Genomic DNA, 5,482 nt, shown 5'->3' with positions numbered 1-5,482 from the left:
CTACTCATGAGTTTTCTGAAAAAGGAGGAGGCCATTCCCAGAACTGAGGGTTCCCCCCTTTTTAGACATATAGGGTAACTTCTGGATGTTGCCATGGCATTTGTTAACAGTCGGGGTGCTGGTGGGAGTGTCTTTTAGCATGCTAATACATCATAGTTAGCATATAACAAGCACTGAGGATGACCAGGGGTCACCTTCCTCACCATCTTATATTTGGTGGGTTTTGGCCAGCTTTTTTACCACATCCTGTTTTATCAGCAGGGTCTTCATGACCTGTATCTTGTAATACCAGTCCTTCTGACCTATTTCATCCTGTGGCTAAGGATACCTAACCTCCTGGGAATGTGGCTCAGCAGGGTATCAGCCTTATTTTACACAGCCCCTACTCAAGATGGAGTCACTCTGGTTCAAATACCTCTGACAAAATGAGACACACCTGGTTACTTGGACTGGCCCATTTCCAGAAATGAGAGACTGATTTAATAGGATCCCTTGCCACTCCACTATTCACTCAGTTTTTCTCTCCACAGCCAACAACTCAGCTTTTGGTGTGTGAAACGACTAGGGATGTTTCAGAGAGGGAAATGTGGGGTTAAGGAAATGATTCCCCAAAATATGATGTTTTGGCATTTTGAGCACTTCTGAAAATTGAAAGGCCTGAAAAAGTAGCCTTAGAATCAAGGTCTCACTAACGTTGTTTTGTTCCTCCCCCTCCCAAGAGCAGCTGGAGACTCCTTGGAATTTCCTCATTGACCAAGAAACTTCCTTTTTTTTATTTAATTTTTTTTTAGTACTTTAAGTTCTAGAGTACATGTGCACAACGTGCAGGTTTGTTACATAGGTATACATGTGCCATGACGGTGCACTGCACCCATTAACTCGTCATTTACATTAGGTATATCTCCTAATGCTATCCCTCCCCGCTCTCCCTACCCCACAACAGGCCCCAGTGTGTGATGTTCCCCTTCATGTGTCCAAGTATTCTCATTGTTTATTTCCCACCTATGAATGAGAACATGCATTGTTTGGTTTTCTGTCCTTGCGATAGTTTGCTCAGAATGATGGTTTCCAGCTGCATCCATGTCCCTACAAAAGACATGAACTCATCCTTTTTTATGGCTGCATAGTATTCCATGGTGTATATGTGCCACAGTTTCTTAATCCAGTTTATCATTGATGGGCATTTGGGTTGGTTCCAAGTCTTTGCTATTGTGAATAGTGCCACAATAAACATACATGTGCATGTATCTTTATAGCACCATGATTTATAATCCTTTGGGTATATGCCAAGTAATGGGATGGCTGGGTTCAAATGGTATTTCTAGTTCTAGATCCTTGAGGAATCGCCACACTGTCTTCCACAATGGTTGAACTAGTTTACAGTCCCACCAACAGCGTAAAAGTATTCATATTTCTCCACATTCTCTCCAGCACCTGTTGTTTCCTGACTTTTTAATGATTGCCATTCTAACTGGTGCGAGATGGTATCTCATTGTGGTTTTGATTTTCATTTCTCTGATGGCCAGTGATGATGAGGATTTTTTCATGTGTCTGTTGGCTGCATAAATGTCTTCTTTTGAGAATTGTCTGTTCATATACTTTGCCCACTTTTTGATGGGGTTGTTTGATTTTTTTCTTGTAAATTTGTTTGAGTTCTTTGTAGATTCTGGCTATTAGCCCTTTGTCAGATGGGTAGATTGCAAAAATTTTCTCCTGTTCTGTAGGTTGCCTGTTCACTCTGATGGTACTTTCTTTTGCTGTGCAGAAGCTCTTTAGTTTAATTAGATCCCATTTGTCAATTTTGGCTTTTGTTGCTATTGCTTTTGGTGTTTTAGACATGAAGTCCTTGCCCATGCCTATGTCCTGAATGGTATTAACTTGGTTTTCTTCTAGGGTTTTTATGGCTTTAGGTCTAACATTTAAGTCTTAATCCATCTTGAATTAATTTTTGTATAGGTGTAAGGAAGGGATCCAATTTCAGCTTTCTACTTATGGCTAGCTAGTTTTCCCAGCACCATTTATTAAATAGGGAATCCTTTCCCCATTGCTTGTTTTTGTCAGGTTTGTCAAAGATCAGATGGCTGTAGATGTGTGGTATTATTTCTGAGGACTCTGTTCTGTTCCATTGGTCTATATCTCTGTTTTGGTACCAGTATCATGTTGTTTTTGTTACTGTAGCCTTGTAGTATAGTTTGAAGTCAGGTAGCGTGATGCCTCCAGCTTTGTTGTTTTGGCTTAGGATTTTCTTGGCTATGCAGGCCCTTTTTTGGTTCCACATGAACTTTAAAGTAGTTTTTTCCAATTCTGTGAAGAAACTCATTGGTAGCTTCATGGGGATGGCCTTGAATCTATAAATTATCTTGGGCAGTATGGCCATTTTCACGATATTGATTCTTCCTATCCATGAGCACGGGATATTCTTCCATTTGTTTGTGTCCTCTTTTATTTCGTTGAGCAGTGGTTTGTAGTTCTACTTGAAGAGGTCCTTCACATCCCTTGTAAGTTGGATTCCTAGGTATTTTATTCTCTTGGAAGCAATTGTGAATGGGAGTTCACTCATGATTTGGCTCTCTGTCTGTTATTAGTGTATAGGAATGCTTGTGATTTTTGCACATTATTTTGTATCCTGAGACTGCTGAAGTTGCTTATCAGCTTAAGGAGATTTTGGGCTGAGATAATGGGGTTTTCTAAATATACAATCATGTCATCTGCAAACAGGGACAATTTGACTTCCTCTTTTCCTAATTGAACACCCTTTATTTCTTTCTCCTGCCTGATTGCCCTGGCCAGAACTTCCAACATCATGTTGAATAGGAGTGGTGAGAGAGGGCATCCCTGTCTTGTGCCGGTTTTCAAAGGGAATGCTTCCAGTTTTTGCCCATTCAGTATGATATTGGCTGTGGGTTTGTCATAAATAGCTCTTATTATTTTGAGATACGTCTCATCAATACCTAATTTATTGAGAGTTTTTAGCATGAAGAGCTGTTGAATTTTGTCAAAGGCCTTTTCTGCATCTATTGAGATAATCATGTGGTTTTTGTCTTTGGTTCTGTTTATATGATGGATTATGTTTATTGATTTGCATATGTGGAACCAGCCTTGCATCCCAGGGATGAAGCCCACTTGATCATGGTGGATAAGTTTTTGATGTGCTGCTGGATTCGGTTTGCCAGATTTTATTGAGAATTTTTGCATAGATGTTCATCAGGGATATTGGTCTAAAATTCTCTTTTTTTGTTGTGTCTCTGCCAGGCTTTGGTATCAGGATGATGCTGGCCTCATAAAATGAGTTAGGGAGGATTCCCTCTTTTCTATTGATTGGAATAGTTTCAGAAGGAATGTTACCAGCTCCTCCTTGTACCTATGGTAGAATTCAGCTGTGAATCCGTCTGGTCCTGGACTTTTTATCATTGGTAGGCTATTAATTATTGGCTCAATTTCAGAGCCTATTATTGGTCTATTCAGGGATTCAGCTTCTTCCTGGTTTAGTCTTGGGAAGGTGTATGTGTCCAGGAATTTATCCATTTCTTCTAGATTTTCTAGTTTATTTGCGTAGAGTTGTTTATAGTATTCTCTGATGGTAGTTTGTATTTCTGTGAGATCAGTGGTGATATCACCTTTATCATTTTTATTGTGTCTATATGATTCTTTTCTCCTTCTTTATTAGTCTTGCTAGCGGTCTATCAATTTTGTTCATCTTTTCAAAAAAAACAGCTCCTGGATTCATTGATTTTTTTTTTTTTTTTTTTTTTTTTTGAGATGGAGTTTTGCTCTGTCGCCCAGGCTGGAGTGCAATGGCGTGATCTCAGCTCACTGCAAGTTCCGCCTCCTGGGTTCACACCATTCCCCTGCCTCAGCCTCCCAAGTAGCTGGGACTACAGGCGCCCACCACCACACCCAGCTAATTTTTTGTATTTCTTTTAGTAGAGATGGGGTTTCACCATGTTAGCCAGGATGGTCTCAATCTCCTGACCTTGTGATCTGCCCGCTTCGGCCTCCCAAAGTGCTGGGATTACAGGCGTGAGCCACCACACCCGGCCAATTCATTGATTTTTTGAAGGGTTTTTGTGTCTCTATCTCCTTCAGTTCTGCTCTGATCTCAGTTATTTCTTGCCTTCTGCTAGCTTTTGAATGTGTTTGCTCTTGCTTCTCTAGTTCTTTTAATTGTGATGTTAGAGTGTCAATTTTAGATCTTTCCTGCTTTCTCTTGTGGGCATTTAGTGCTAAAAATTTCCCTCTACACATTGCTTTAAATGTGTCCCAGAGATTCTGTTATGTTGTGTCTTTGTTCTCATTGGTTTCAAAGAACATCTTTATTTCTGCCTTCATTTCATTATGTACCCAGTAGTCATTCAGGAGCAGGTTGTTCAGTTTCTATATAGTTGAGTGGTTTTGAGTGAGTTCCTTAATCCTGAGTTCTAGTTTGATTGCACTGTGGTCTGAGAGACAATTTGATAAAATTTCTGTTCTTTAACATTTGCTGAGGAGGGCTTTACTTCCAACTATATGGTCAGTTTTGGAATAAGTGTGGTGTGGTGCTGAGAAGAATGTATGTTCTGTTGATTTGGGGTGGAGAGTTCTGTAGATGTCTATTAGGTCCACTTGGTGCAGAGCTGAGTTCAATTCCTGGATATCCTTGTTAACTTTCTGTCTCGTTGATCTGTCTAATGTTGACAGTGGGGTGTTAAAGTCTCCCATTATTATTGTGTGGGAGTCTAAGTCTCTTTTTAGGTCCCTAAGGACTTGCTTTATGAATCTGGATGCTCCTGTATTGGGTGCATATATATTTAGGATAGTTAGCTCTTCTTGTTGAATTTATTCCTTTACCATTATGTAATGGCCTTCTTTGTCTCTTTTGATCTTTGTTGGTTTAAAGTCTATTTTATCAGGGGCTAGGGTTGCAACCCCAGCTTTATTTTGTTTTCCGTTTGCTTGGTAGATCTTCCTCCATCCCTTTATTTTGAGCCTATGTGTGTCTCTGCATGTGAGATGGGTCTCCTGAATACAACACACTGATGGGTCTTGACTCTTTATCCAGTTTGCCAGTCTGTGTCTTTTAATTGGACCATTTAGCCCATTTACATTTAAGGTTAATATTGTTATGTGTGAATTTGATCCTGTCATTATGATGTTAGCTGGTTATTTTGCTCATTAGTTGATGCAGTTTCTTCCTAGCATCGATGGTCTTTACAATTTGGCATGTTTTTGCAGTGGCTGGTACCAATTGTTCCTTTCCATGTTTAGTGCTTCCTTCAGGAGCTCTTGTAAGGCAGGCCTGGTGGTGACAAAATCTCTCAGCATTTGCTTGTCTGTAAAGGATTTTATTTCTCCTTCACTTATGAAGCTTAGTTTGCCTGGATATGAAATTCTGGGTTGAAAATTCTTTTCTTTAAGAATGTTGAATATTGGCCTCCACTTGCTACTGGCTTGTAGAGTTTCTGCCGAGAGATTCACTGTTAGTCTGATGGGCTTCCCTTTGTGG

Source organism: Macaca nemestrina, chromosome 5, assembly GCF_043159975.1.
Source record: "Macaca nemestrina isolate mMacNem1 chromosome 5, mMacNem.hap1, whole genome shotgun sequence".
Classification (NCBI taxonomy): Eukaryota; Metazoa; Chordata; class Mammalia; order Primates; family Cercopithecidae; genus Macaca; species Macaca nemestrina.
Note: the sequence above shows the minus strand (reverse complement) of the source record.